This window comes from Neomonachus schauinslandi, chromosome 7, assembly GCF_002201575.2.
Source record: "Neomonachus schauinslandi chromosome 7, ASM220157v2, whole genome shotgun sequence".
NCBI classification, from domain to species: Eukaryota; Metazoa; Chordata; class Mammalia; order Carnivora; family Phocidae; genus Neomonachus; species Neomonachus schauinslandi.
Window position 1 is genome coordinate 114,870,826 of NC_058409.1, and position 15,381 is coordinate 114,886,206.

A 15,381-nucleotide genomic window follows, 5' to 3' on the forward strand; every position below is an offset into this window, starting at 1 on the left:
TCTCTCGCAAATAAATAAAATCTTAAAAAAAAAAAAAAGAAACTGTAATTTTTTCAATGACGTAAATCAAACCAAGGCAAAAGAAAAAAGATAAACAAAATACCTAGAAAACCTACAAATTTCTCTCAGAAGCAGACCTCAAGGCAAGTATTTGGGAGCAAGTAGTTTACATTGGAGTTGATCTCCCAAAGCACTTATAGGGAAGTGGTGAAGTGCGTGGGAAGAAAGTGAAGGCAGTATGAGAACATTCTTGTGTAGGTTACCAATGGCGATGAGTGGAGCTCAGTCCCACTGGAGACCTCTGGAAATCTGTGTGAAATACTCCCCAGAATTACCGTACTTGAGGAGCTGGGAAACTAAGATACATATCCACAAACTCTTATCTTTCATTTGTTGAGGTTTCCTCCTAGAGGTGCTGGAATTTGTGGCCTGCTCTGCATGGGAGCCAAAGGCAGTCCTCAGCTAGAAAATTCCAGGCGCTTCCAGCAAGCAGCTGCAGGCATGCACAGTATGGAGGAGTTACTGGCAGGGCACCCACAGCCTTTGCTATAGTACCTGTTCTTTGTCAACGTTGTTGTTGTTGTTGTTGAAAGGCTTCAGCAGGACGGTGGAGGGAGAATTCCAATGGTGATGCCCCCACTACTCAGCACCTACCTCGGGAAGCCTCTCTATCCACGAGGACCTGAGAGCTCCCCTCTCCAACCTATTAACCTATTAACACTCTTCTCGTTTGACCTGAGAGTTCACGATGCAAGACAAATTGGTTTGGGGGTGATCAGAGTAGACTTTTTAGAGAATGTGAAATATAAGCAGGGCAAACTTGCAGTGAGTGGCAAGAAATGAAGAGAACATTCCAGCTAGAGAACACTGGTATACAAAAAATGGACAAAAGAGTAGAAATGAGAAAGTCCAGTGCATGTTTTTATATTAATGAGTGATCCTGGTTGACTTGGGGCAGAAAGGTTGATTATGTAGGAGGTTTGTGTAGCAAGAAATTTCAGAGGCAGGTGATTTGGAAAGATCTGGCAAATAACTTTATCTAATTAACACTGCTAGCCATCTCAGGTAAGGAAATAAAGAAAACTGTGTTTTAGGAAGTTAAATCTGTTGGTAAGGTCAAAGGTGGACTTTAGGCAAAGAGCGGCAATGATTTTTGAAGTAATGTAAACATCTACAAAGTAATAAGTGCCTATATTTGGATTGGCTACAGTGGGAATGAAAAGAAAGGGACAAATTGAGAACCACACAGGATTTTAGAAGGGAAAGGTATTTTTGAATACCACCCACTTCTCCACCATTTCAAAGATCAGGTAACTGAAGCAGAGAGGGGAAGTGTGTTAGTTGATGTCAGCAGGCTAGTTAGTAGCTGAGACAAGAATAGATATTTTGATCACTGGACTCCAGGCAAGGGCTATTTTAGAATTCAGAGGTTCCTTCTTCCATTGATAAGCAAATGATTGAACTGTGGTTGTTACATTTAGAATTTCCTTTCCTCTTTCTGGTTTGAGGCTTAAGAAAGGAAAAACCACCAATCTTTCTTATCTTCCTCGAAAAATTTCAGAACTTGGTAACTGGTTAGACATGAGGTTTGAAATCAAATAAGGAATGAAAGATAAATGATTGTCTTGATGATTGTGAAAACAAAATGGATTTTGATTGAGAAAATGAAACTATTTTGCAGAGATAAAAACATTTCTTCCAGGCTTGCTGAGTTTAAGGTACAACAGGAGGGGCTTCTGGGTGGCTCTATCAGTTAAGCGTCTGACTCTTGATTTTAGCTCAGGTCATGATCTCAGGGTTGTGAGATCAAGCCCCGTGTGGGGCTCTGTGCTGTGTGGAGCCTGCTTGGGATTCTCTCTGCCCCTCTCTACCTCTCTAAAAAAAAAAAAAAAGCTGAGGTACAACAGGATATACTCGTATATGGTCAGCATGAAGATGGAGTATATGATCAGGAGAACTCAAGATAGATGTGATTTTTGAAGTTACTTTATTTGGTCAAATTTCTTTTCTTCTCCTAAAAGACTTGGGAAGGAATAGGAACTTATTTGCTTAACTTTGGACAGTTTAGTCTCTGATACCAGTTTCTATATAATAATATCTGCATCAGTATTTCTAATTTTATAGTTGGACAAAGTTATTTTTGAAGGAAATTTCATGGAGAAAGATTTGAATGTCTGGAAAATATGTGTAGAATATAATACCTAATTGAATGATATTGCCAAATAAATGGTGTACAACTTTTTTTTAAATCAAGCACAAATTATATAATCTTCTTATTCTTTGGGGAATGTTTAATATCTTGAAATAATTATTTTTCAAGTTTGTCTGAATCTCTGCTCTATTAAATTGATTATGAAAAATATTTTTTCCTTTAATTATTGTGTATCTCCCTCCTTCCTTCCTTTTCTTCTTTCTTTCTTTCTTTCGTTTGTTCATTTTTTCCTCCCTTCCTCACTTCTTTTCCCTCTTTTTTATTGAATTATAATTGACATACAATATTGTATTAGTTTCAGGTGTACAGTGTATTGTTTTGATATTTTTGAATATTGTGAAATGATCATCTCAATAGGTGCAGTTACCATGGTCACAATACAAAGTTATTACAATATTATAATATTGTATTATATTCCCTATACTGTACATTACATCCTCATTATTATTTTTTAAATTTAATTAACTTCTATTTTTTAAAATTTATCATTATTACTTTAATTTAAATTTTAGTAGTTAACACACAGTGCAATAATCGTTTCTGGAGTAGAATTCAATGATTCATCACTTCCATAGAACACCCAGTGCTCATCATAACAAGTGCCGTCCTTAATACCCATCCCCCAACTAGCCCATCCCCCGCCGACCTCCCTCCATCCACCCTCGGTTTGTTCTCTATCGTTAAGAATCATGGCTTGTTTGCCTTTCTCCTGTTTTTCTTTTCCCCTTTCACCTTTGTTTATCTGTTTTGTTTCTTAAATTGCACATATGAGTGAGACCATAGGATATTTGTCTTTCTCTGATGGACTTATTTCACTTAGCATAATATACTCTAGCTCCATCCACATCATTGCAAATGGCAAGATTTCTTTCTTTTTGATGGCTGAGTAATATTCCATTGTATGTGTACACCACATCTTCTTTATCCATTCATCAGTAGATGGACATTTGGGCTCTCTCCATAGTTTGGCTATTGTTGATAATGCTGCTATAAGCATCAGGGTGCATGTATCCCTTCAAATCTGTGTTTTTTTATCCTTTGGGTAAATACCTAGTAGTGCAATGGCTGGATCATAGGGTAGTTCTATTTTTAACATTTTGAGGAACCTCCATACTGTTCTCCAGAGTGACTGCTCTGTGACAACCACCAGTTCATTCTCTGTATCTATAAGTCTGTTTTGGTTCTTTAGATTTCACATATCAGTGAAATCATATGGTATTTGTCTTTCTCTGACTTCTTTCACTTAGCATATTACCCTCTAGGTCCATCCATGTTGTCACAAATGGCAAGGTTTCATTCTTTTTCTCTAGCTTAATAATACTTCATTATATATATATATATATATATATATATACACACACACACACACACACACACACACACACACACACATATACCCCACATCTTCTTTATTCATCCATCTATTGATGGACACTTGGATTGCCTCCATATTTTGAATATTGTAAACAATGCTGCAGTGAACATGGAGGTGCATATATCTTTTTGAGTTAGTGTTTTTGTTTTGTTCAGACAAATACCCAGAAGAGGAATTACTGGATTTTATGGTAGTTCTATTTTTAATTTTTTGGGGGGGAGGTTCCTTTTTTTTTTAAGTTCAATTAATTAACAATATAGTGTATTATTAGTTTCAGAGGTAGAGTTCAGTGATTCATCAGTTGCATACAACACCCAGTGGTCATTCCATCACGTGCCTTCCTTCATGCCCATCACCCAGTTACCCCATCCCCCCCCCACCTCCCCTCCAGCAACCCTCTTTCCTAGGCTTAAGAAATCTCGTATGGTTTGTCTCCCTCTCTGGTTTCATCTTGTTTTATTCTTCCTAGGTTTGTTTTTTTTTTTTTACTAACCAGAATCATGCTGTAGGTATTGTTCTTTGATGTGCTTGTTGGAGATGTTCTCAGCCTAGCACACATTCCACAGAAATAGTTAGATGTTTGGGTTGCTTCATTCTGCTGTTATAATTATGCCCACTTTTGTGCACAGACCTGAGGGGCTGGAATTTGAGGGGAAGAGTGTCAATTTGAGCCCTTGGCAATCTGAGGTGAAGGCATGTTGACTTGGCATTGAGCAGATGGCAGGCTGTCCATGCTGACTCGGGCAGGAGGGTGGCTGGACTGTGAATTTGGGACCCACAGGCCAATGGCATCGTGTGTGACAGGGACGTGGCTGGTTTTGCTTTTAATTTTTGTTTTTCTGGGAAACTCGATCTCTCCCTCTATTCTAAATGAAAACCTTGCTGGATAGATATTCTTGGCTGTAGATTTTTTCCTTTTAGCAGTTGGAATTTATCATGCCACTTTCTTCTGGCCTGCAGAGTTTCTGCTGAAAGACCCATTGATAGCCATATGGGGTTTCCCTTGTATGTACCTGCTTTCCTTTCTCTTGCTGCTTTTAAAATTCTTTATCACTACTTTTGGCCATCTTATTTACTTTGTGTCTTGGCACAGACCTCTTTGGGTTGGTTGTCTTGGGGGCTCTCTGTGCCTCCTGGATCTGGATTTCTCTTTCCTTCCCCAGATTCAGGGAGTTTTCAGCTATTATTTCTTCAGACAAATCTTCTGCCCCCTTTTCTCGCTCTTCTCCTTCTGGGGTCCCTATCATGCGACTGTTACACCTGACAGTGTTGCTGAGTTCCCTGGGTCTATTTTCATTTTGCATATTTTTTCCCCCTCTCATCTGCTCGGCTTGATTACTTTCCATGACTCTGTCCTCCAGGTGGTTGATCCTTTCTTCTACTTCCCCTTCCTTGCTATTTATTCCGGATGGCCTATTTTTATTTCCATTTAGTGAGTCCAATAGCTCTAATTGTTTCTTTTTTACGTCTTCTATCTCTTGGTGGAGGGTCTCATGGAGGTCTGTCACTCCATCAATTCTAGCAAGTATCTTTATGAGCATTACTTTAAATTCACTATCAGATATATTACTTATCTCTGTTTTGCTTAGGTCTCCTGCTCTGATTTTGTCCTATTCTTTGATTTGGGACATATTCCTCTGTCTCCTCATTCTGTCTCTTGCGTTGTCTGTTTCTCTGTGTTAGGAAAGTCAGCTACATCTCCTGCACTTGAAAGTAGTGGCTTTATGAAGAAGAGGTCCTGCAGTGCAATGTCTGTTCCCCAGAACCTGGTGCTTCAGGGTGTGTCTCTTACCTGTGTTGCTGCAGGGGTGTCCTACCGTTGTGGCTGGGATGTGTTTGCCTTCAGTCCTGTTGTCTGCGACGGCTCTCTGCCTGTTGTGGGCAGAGTCTGGTGCCCGTGGTGTTAGTGGGCTGGTCTGGGGCAGCCGTGGGCTTGAGTTGAGTCAGACCAGCTGTTTGCCAGAGATGCAGTAGCACCAAACTGCAGGCGCTGTCCCTGTGTCGTCCCCTGAGAAGCTTTTGTTGGTGGGTGGGGCCTGCAGTCAGACCCACTGCCTGCCCCCAGCCTACTGCTGGGGTCACAGTCAGACGGGTGTGTGGTTATCTTCCCCTCTCCCTGGGGCAGGACTCACTTTGAGTGGTGCTGACCCTTGTCTGGGCTGGGCGCACACGCCAGGCTTGTGCACCGCTTTGATGGGATCTTGCCAAGTGCGATCGGACGGGGTGGATCTGCTTCTCTGTGGCCTCTTGTCTATGCCGGGCTGCAGAGAGTCTGTTCTGCCAGTTTTTGGGCTGCTTTCTGGGTTACTTATGCCAACGTGGGTGCTCTCTAGCGGCCATGCAGCAAGAGGTGAGCCCAGGAATGTCCTACTCCACCATCTTCCCAGCAGGTTATTTTTAATTTTTTGAGGAACCTCCTTACTGTTCCTCATAGTGGCTGCGCTAATTTACATTCCCACCAATAGTGCATGAAAGTTCCCTTTTCTTTACATCCTCACTGGCACTGTTGGTATCTCATTGTGGTTTTGATTTGCATTTCTCTGATGATTAGTGATGTTGAGCATCATTTCATGTGCCTGTTGTCCATCTGTATGTCTTCTTTGGAAAAATATCTTTTCAGATCCTCTGCTCATTTTTAAATTGGGTTTTTGTGTTTTTTTTTGGTATTGAGTTGTAGGAGTTCTTTATATATTTTGGATTTCAGCCCCTGATCAGATATACTGTTTGCAAGTATCTTCTCCCATTCAGTAGGTCACCTTTTCATTTATTGATGGATTCCTTCACTGTACAAAGGCATTTTAGTTTGATGTAGCCCCAGTTGTTTACTTTTTGTTTTTGTTGCCCTTTCATTCTTTTTTTTTTTTAAGAGACAATTTTTAGAGTGGTTTTCGGCTTACAACAACATTTAGAAAGAGGTCCAGAGATTTTCTGTGTACCTCTGCTCTGTATATGCATAACCTCTCCCAGTGTCAACACCACTCACCAGAATGATACTTTTTTCTTTCTTTTTTTTTAGAGAGGGAGAGAGAGAGCAAGAGGAGGGGGGAGTGGCAGAGTGAGAGAGAGAGAGAATCTTAAGCAGGCTCCATGCCCAGGGTGGGGCCCAACCAACTGAGCCACCCAGGCGCCCCTATACAGAGTATTTTTATGCCCTGAAAATCCTCAGTGCTCTGCCTGTTCATCTCTCCTTCCTGCACTCCATCCCTGGCAACCACTGACTTTTTTATCATTTCCATAATTTTGCTTTTTCCAGAACATCATGTAGTTAGAATCATACAGTATGTAGTCTTCTCAGATTGGCTTCTTTTACTTAGTAATATACATTTAGGATCTCTGTTTTTTAATAATAAGGCTATTCTTTTATTTGCTGCTACAGCCTCTAGATTATATAATTGCTATCTATTTGTTCCTAGACCCATTAAGCTTTTAATGCTATTAGTGAATACTTATTAAGTAGCAATTTGAATAGAGAACAGAATACAATATGTTTTTGGAAAATGTTTGCTTTCTTCTTTTTTTTTTTAAAGAATTTTATTTATTTATTTGACAGAGACAAAGCGAGAGAAGGAACACAGCAGGGGGAGTGGGAGAGGGAGAAGCAGGCTTCCCGCCCAGCAGGGAGCCCGATGTGGGGCTCGATCCCAGAACCCGGGGATCATGACCTGAGCCGAAGGCAGACGCTCAGTGACTGAGCCACCCAGGCGCCCCTGCTTTCTAATATATATAAGCCTAAGTGATTTAAAACGGAAAACGAATAAAGAAAAAACAAAATAAAATTCCTAATATATGCCAGGAACTCTATTAGCATTCCACTTAGTCCAGAAAAGTTTGTAAATTACATACTATTATCCTCATTTAAAGATAAAGAAATGAAAATACATATAGGTTCAGAAACTTAAGTAACTTTATATCATTACTAAGGGACAGACCCCACATATGAATCCAGGTCTTCATTCACGTATTCATTCGTAAATAAGGAGACTGGGAAAAATCGATCCTGCATTTTAGCCTGACAACACTTGACCCTCACCAAGCTACCCACCATTCCCTGTTGTTTCTATGGGGCATGGTTTACTCATTGTGTGATTTGCTTACCTTCTCAGTGAACCCCCAAATAGCCCAATAAACCTAGAAAATCTTGTTTATTTTGAGAATCCCTCTAGGATAGTCCTCAGGGTTGTAAACTTCTGAAAAGTTTCAGCACTGACATGGAGTCCCAAAAAGCCAAGTACTGTGCTGTGGTTCTTGGAATTCCTGTTGTTGTACATGGTCATCTCGGAAAGTTCATGAAGCCTCTTTCATCCTAGGAATCTCCTGATGAAGTGTCAAGTAGAAAGAGATTCCAGGGACATCCTCATTTGTGAATCGTTGATAGCTGTGTAAAACTTATTAATAGGGACAATAGGGAATGATTTCTCTGCAGCTGCTGACCTTCCAGTTTAATAACTCACAGAAAACTGAGGTATTAATTTATTCAGCAGCAAATATTTATTCAACTTCCAGTGTGAGTTTTGCTTTGTGCAATGTGCTGGAGGGTCCTTGGAAAGCCAGCCCCCGTTGGGCATGGTCTCTGCTGTCAAGGAACACAGGTCAATGTGGAGCAAAATAATAAGTAAGTAAGCAAATAAATGAAAATATGTAACTGCAGGTGATAAGAAGTGCTGGAACAGGGTGCTGTGATCAGAAAGGGCACAAAGGGCTTCATTTTTTATTTTTCTTAACAGATTTTATTTATTTATTTGTCAGAGAGAGAGAGAAAGAGAGAGAGCCCAAGCAGGGGGAGCGGCAGGCAGAGGGAGAAGCAGGCTCTCCGCTGAGCAAGAAGCCTGATGCGGGACTCGATCCCAGGACCCCGGGATCATGACCTGAGCCGAAGACAGACGCTTAACCGACTGAGCCACCCAGACGCCCTCTTTTTTAAAAATTATTATTTTTTATTTATTTATTTATTTTAAGGGCTTTATTTTTGATTGGGTGGTTGGAAAGGTATCGCTAAGAATATGACATTTGAGCTGAGAGCTGAAGTATAGAAGGATCGAGTGTCATGAGGGGACAGGGAAGGGAAATGTTGAGCAGAGCTAATTGCTAGAGCAATGTGAGGTGTGGAATAAAAACTGGGCCAGTTCTAAGAACAGGTAGAAGGCTAGACTAGCTGGAGCTTCCTGAGGAAGGAAGATAAAAACAGAAAACGAGGTAATTAATTGTTCTTTTTTCATGAATGTAATTAAAATGTTCTGGCATGTTTGCCAACCTCAAGACCCCTGAGTGGATTCTGAAGGCTTTTCACTGTTTAAAAGTGAATAAGACAAACACCAATAAAGATGACCAAAAGATCTGCACAGACACTTTTCAAAAAGATAGAACATGGTTAATCAGCACAGCAAAAGATGCTCAGCACCTCTACACAGCAAGGAAGTACAAATTAAAAGGACCAGGAGAGAACACTGCCCACTCAAATGGCTACAGTGATAAAGACTGATAATGTCAAGTATTGGAAAGGTTATTCCATTGCTAGATATTTACCCAAAATACATGAAAATGCACATCTACAAGAAAGCTTGCACACAAATGTTCATAGCAGCTGTATTAGTAATAGGCAAAAATTAGAAACACTGCCAACGTCCATTAACACGGGGTACATCAATGCAATGGCTTATTCCTCAGCAAGAAAAAGGAATAACTTACTTATACACGCAACTATATAAATGAAGCTCAAAACATTATGCTGAGAGAAAGAAGCTGGACATACACATACACACATGATTCTATGTATATGAAATTCTAGAATGGATAAAATTAGTCTATAGTGACAGAAACTGAAAGCCGATGAGACTAGTGGTTGCCTGGGGCCAAGAGTGGGAAATTTCTTCTGCAGAGAGTCATGAGGGATCTGTTTGGGGTGATGCAAATATTCCAAATCTTGATTGTTATGATGGTAATATGATATTTGTCAGATATTTGTCAGAACTAACTGAACTGTATACTTAAAATGGGTGCATCTTATTGTATATAAATTATACCTCAATAGAGTTCACTGTAAAGAAAAAAACTGAACATATTTGTTTTTGTTAATGTTCATTATTATTATTCATAAGATCTATTTTTCATAATAAACTAAACGTGTTTCCTGTATTCCTTTAAAAATCAGTCCTGACTGATTTTAATAATAATTAAAACTAATTATTAGTGGGGTGCCTGGATGGCTCAGTTGGTTGGGCATTGGACTCTTGGATTTCAGCTCAGGTTGTCATCTCTGGGTCATGAGATGGAGCCCTGCGTCATGCTCAGTGGGGAGTCGGCTTGAGATTCTCTCTCCTCCTCTGTTCCTCCCCCCTGCTCTCTCTCTCTCTCAAATAAATAAATCCATCTTTTAAAAAAAATTATTAGTATTTTACATTATGTGGCACAGAACTATGAGAAAAATAGGATCTCCTGAACTGCATTAATTTACAGGCATTCAGGAGATCTTTGCCTTATTATTTTTTACTTTGGCACATTGTTGTTAAAGAGTGAAAACTACAGATATTCAAGGGAAATTTTACAGAAAGATTTTAAATTATTATCATAGCAATTTAGGTTTCTTTCTTTCTTTTTTTAAGATATTATTTATTTATCTGAGAGAGAGAGTGAACAAAAGAGAGCAGAGCACAAGCCCGGGGAGGGGCGGAGGCAGAGGGAGGAGCAGACTCCCCACTGAGCAGGGAGCCCAGTGTGGAATTCGATCCCAGGATACCAGGATCATGACCTGAGCTGAAGGCAGACGTCCGACTGATGGAGTCACCCAGGCGCCCTCATTTTTGGTTTCTTACAGGTGTAAGATTAGATATGCCCCAAAGAGGATGTCTTTTTTTTTATTATGTTATGTTAATCACCATACATTACATCATTAGTTTTTGATGTAGTGTTCCATGATTCATTGTTTGCGTATAACACCCAGTGCTCCAGGCAGTACATGCCCTCCTTAATACACATCTCCAGTCTAGCCCATCCCCCCGCCCCCCTCCCCTCTAGAACCCTCAGTTTGTTTCTCGGAGTCCATAGTCTCTCATGGTTCATCTCCCCCTCCAATTTCCCCTAAAGTTCCCTGAAAAATAGAGCCTGAGCCAAAGCCTGTGTCCTAAGGCTTTACTGGGAGAGTTAATACCAGGGTAGCAGGAGTGAGGGAAAAAGAAGTGAGTTGAAGGAAGGCAGGTGTTAGGTTGCTTAGCAGGCTGCAGCCTCAGAAGAAAGCACAGTGGATTTCTCACATCAGTAAGGAAGTCTTTGAAGAGGGTTTTAAGGAACCCCTGCTACTTAGAACAGTCTAAGAGAGAAGGAAAGGAGAGGAATTTACCTGAGGGCTCTTTCCATTTTCCTGACTCTGATTAGTCTAAGTGTGCCCACAGGGCATTAAATACAGCACTTCCGTGTTGTATCATTAGGTGCTGGGGAAGCCCTGTTCCACCTCCCATGGCCCAATTCTTTATCTGAACATGATGGGCAGAACCCGAACCACTGTGGGTCCTACCATTTTGGCCTGGGAGCGTGGGCTGCAGCAGCCACCCTTGGGGATAGGGCATGTAGGCTGTGCTCGCCCAGATGACACCTGCGGGGGCTGAGGCAACCGGCAGTGTCAGGAGGTGACACACCTGCGCTGACCGTGGGACATTCCAACGAGCAACCTGTTGAAGCCCAGAGGGGCCGATGTGAACGTGGGAACCTGGAACGGCACGTGAAGTGGGTTCTATACTCTGGCCCAGAAAATTCTAGAAGCCAATGGAGCATTTGTAATTGTACGATAATTTGCCTTTCAAGTTTGGGGGAAATTTGGTGGGGGTGTTAAGGAAAGATAGGAAAAAATTTCCTCCTGGACTATTTTGGGGAGGGAGTTTACTACTCCCAACTAATAATGAGATTTGGTAACTATGCTTTTTTCCTTAAAAGAATTGACATCTAGAGGCACCTGGCTGGCTCAGTCTGTAGAGCATGTGACTCTTGATCTCAGGGGGTGAGCTGGAGCCCCACACTGGGCATGGAGATTACTTAAAAATAAAATCTTAAAAAAAAATTGACATTTCCTATGAAGGCACATATTAAATATCTTTTTTTCAAAAAGGTTTTATTTATTTATTTATTTATTTATTTATTTATTTATTTATTTGCCAGAGAGAGTACAAGCAGGGGGAACAGCAGAGGGAGAGGGAGAATAAGCAGGCTTCGTGCTGAGCAGGGAGCCCGACGAAGGACTCGTTCCCAGGACCCTGGGATCATGACCTGAGCCAAAGGCAGCTGCTTAACCAACTGAGCCACCCAGGCACCCTTAAATTTTTTTTAATGTTCCTACTGTATTTTATTTCTGCCATAAGTGCATCTACACTTATTAAACTACAGAGTTATGCACTTCAGAATATTCGTCTACAAGGATCAATATTGAGATTCTGCTTCAGTCACATTTGCAACTCAACCCTTAGTTAAAAATGAAAACAAAAGAAAACAAAAAGAATCACTATAATATCATTTTATGTATGCAAGATGTGAATTAATATAAATTTTATTTCAAATAAAGTTGAACATTGCCTTGAGCAATAAATGTTCACCTTAAAGTTTAAAAGCAGATTTAATTTTATAGATTAAATAACATTTTAAATATTAGAGTAAGTCCATTTGAAAGTAAACAAATCCTATTTAATTTATAACTTTTGCATATCAAAATTTTTTCATGCAGAGTCTTGTAAATATTTTACCTTCTTAAAATATAATTGCACTAGAATTTGATAAAGCCAATTCATACAGCCCTAAGAAAAACTGCATGGCCCAAGCTAAGGAGAAAAGTTCAAGCATTAGTAAAACATGAATGTGGCTTCTCCGTTATAATATTTCTCCTCAAAATTTGTCTTCCTTTTGGGAAAACTGCATCTGCATGTATTTTCTTGGTTCTTTAGGGTCCCAAGTAATCTAAGTTTGTTTGTCTTTCTCTACCAAGAATAAACCAGAAGAAACATCTTGTTTCATTTTTTGTAGTGCTAGGAAACTTCTGTTATCTCTGGGGGAATTTCTGGGGGGTTGCCTTGGGAAAACAAATTCTACTAAATATTGTGGACCTATTTGTAGCAAATGAATATAATCAGTATGGATTACATAATTATGCGTAGAATGCCAGATATTTTATATGAGTGAGAAAAAAAAAAAGAGATGCAGAAAAGCAAGATCAGAGAAGTATGGTCGCGAAACTGGTCAGTGACCAAAAGAGATCGAGAATTTTGAAACTCAATGGCTAACTACATTTCTGTTCTTCCAACAGCCCATTCTATTGCGAGGCAATTTTTCCCTGGATCTGAATCTAAAATTTAATGGAAGGAGAGGAAATACTCTCCTTAGGTTCACTGAGAGCTATGTCAACAGTACTCACATTCAGTGCATAGTTTCAGTTCTGAGGTTGGCAAAACAGAGATTTCTAGATCAGAGACTCAATCCCCTTGGGTCTATTTAATCAATATTTAAGTTAGTTTCAGAGATAATAAATATTCCTGTTTGACTACAATTTGTGTTCTGTGCTTTGGATCAATTTTTATAATTAAAAATTATATGCACACTTTTCATCAGATACACGTACGTATGCACACGTCACACTTTCCACCAGCTACACGTATGTATGCACACGTCACACTTTCCACCAGCTACATGTACATATGCACGTGTCACACCTTCCACCAGCTACACGTACGTATGCACGTGTCACACTTTCCACCAGCTACACGTACGTATGCACATACATGCAGGTGCACACACAGGCACCAGCATACACACACAACATCACAAAGCTTCTTGATGGTGAAAAACCTGGTAGATTTTTCTGAGACAAAACATGGATAATAAATAATAAAGAAAGATTAGATTTGTGTCATTATTATATTTATTTCAAGTGAGATGATATCTGTCTCTCATTCCTAACTATTAATTCTAATATTTTGTACATATTATTCTGTAAGTTATGATTTGAAGTTGTGTAGAAAATCCTTAATAACATCAGTGACATATTGACAATTAAATATTTATCAAGGAAAGTAATTCCCAAACTTGAAAATAGGAAAACTAATGAGGGTTTTTATGCACAAGATAATATTCTTGACTCATGCTCAAATCACACCAGTATTTGTGAAGTGACAAATAAGTTTAGTCAATGGATTTTACAAATTAATTGTTAGAATGTATTACGGAATATTTCATAATTCCAAAAGAACAAAAAAATCAACAAAAATCTATATATTAATTACTCAGCTTAGAAATAAAACATTCTGGTATAGTTAAAGCTGATTATGAATCTCTTTTTAACAGCATCACAGTTGAGCTTCTAAGGTTACTTCAGTTTCAACTTCTGAGGTTTCTACTTTCATGCATTTGGTGTTTATTTTACCATGCCTGGCAGATTTGATATATATATATAAATATACATAAAAATGTATAAATATGTGTGTACACATACATATAAGTGTACATAAACATTTTGCAATTTTTATTTAAAAAGCATCATACTATATATTTTTTGGCAATTTTTTTCAACATTAAATTTGTAAGGTTCACCTAATCAATATGTACAGCTTGGATTTGTTCATCTTCTCTGCTATGTAGCATTTCATTGTACGGATCTGTCACCATTTACTTACCTATTTTCCAATTAATGGACATTTCAGATTTTTTTTTTCAATTTTTTTTCCAATTTTTTTTCAATTTTCTGTCCCCCACAGAAAATGCTGCCATCAGTTATTTTATTCACTATCACACATGGATTATTGATCCTGTGACTCACCAAAATTTAGGTGGCTTGTTTAAAATAAAAATGCTACTTGTAGATGTTTTACCAGGGCTTGCCATACTTTTTTATGTTTGGGCAGATTTATTTCCTTCCAACATTTATACATTTAAAATAAGATTATTGTGTACAGATATTGCCATGTTTTTAATTGCATAAAAGAAAACAATGGAATATCTTAAAACCAAAGGACTTTTGGGGAGTAGATGAGAAGGAGTGATTTGGTTTTAAATACTGTACTCTTTCCTCACTGCTCTATCCTTACTAGTTCAAACTGTGCCTAGAAAGTGCTTAATGCACTCTTGTTGAATAAATCAGTATTAAATTTAGAAATATTAGTAGTAGTTTACAGTTGGAATTCCACTTTAAAATAGCTTTTGGGTTATCCTTTCCCAACTCCCCATTAAAATATGTATAAAGAAAAAGAAAAAGAAAAAGAAAAAGCCCACACCACCATCAACACCTAGATGGCAATAATCTTATTGCTAGAATTGAAGAATATTTATGATCCATAGGCTGCTACAACCAGGAAGAAAATTGCAGTGGCCAACCCACCTGGGAAAGAGACCTGAAATGGTGCAATCTTCCCAAGGTAGGCTGGGAGCGGTAGTTTGTTGGAGCCAGCTCACAGTGGGTTGAGACAGACAAGTGCTCATTTATCAGGGATTTTGCAAGATGGTGTTCCACTGAAGCTTGAAATCAGCCTTGGTGGGAGTATTTATATGGTAGAAATCATCAAAGGCTACAAACCAGCCCATTTCCCCAGCCGGCTGTTAAACATTTATCAGCACGGCACTCATCCTAGCTCTGCTCTTATCCCCATCATCACACCAATCAGAATTCAGCAAGGTCGTTACTCTACTGCTAACATACTACTCTTAAGGCAACAGGGGTATTTTTAAATCCTTTATTTGTGCTTTTCTTTCTTTCTTCTTTCTTTTCTTTTCTTTTCTTTTCTTTTCTTTCTTTCTTTCTTTCTTTCTTTCTTTCTTTCTTTCTTTCTTT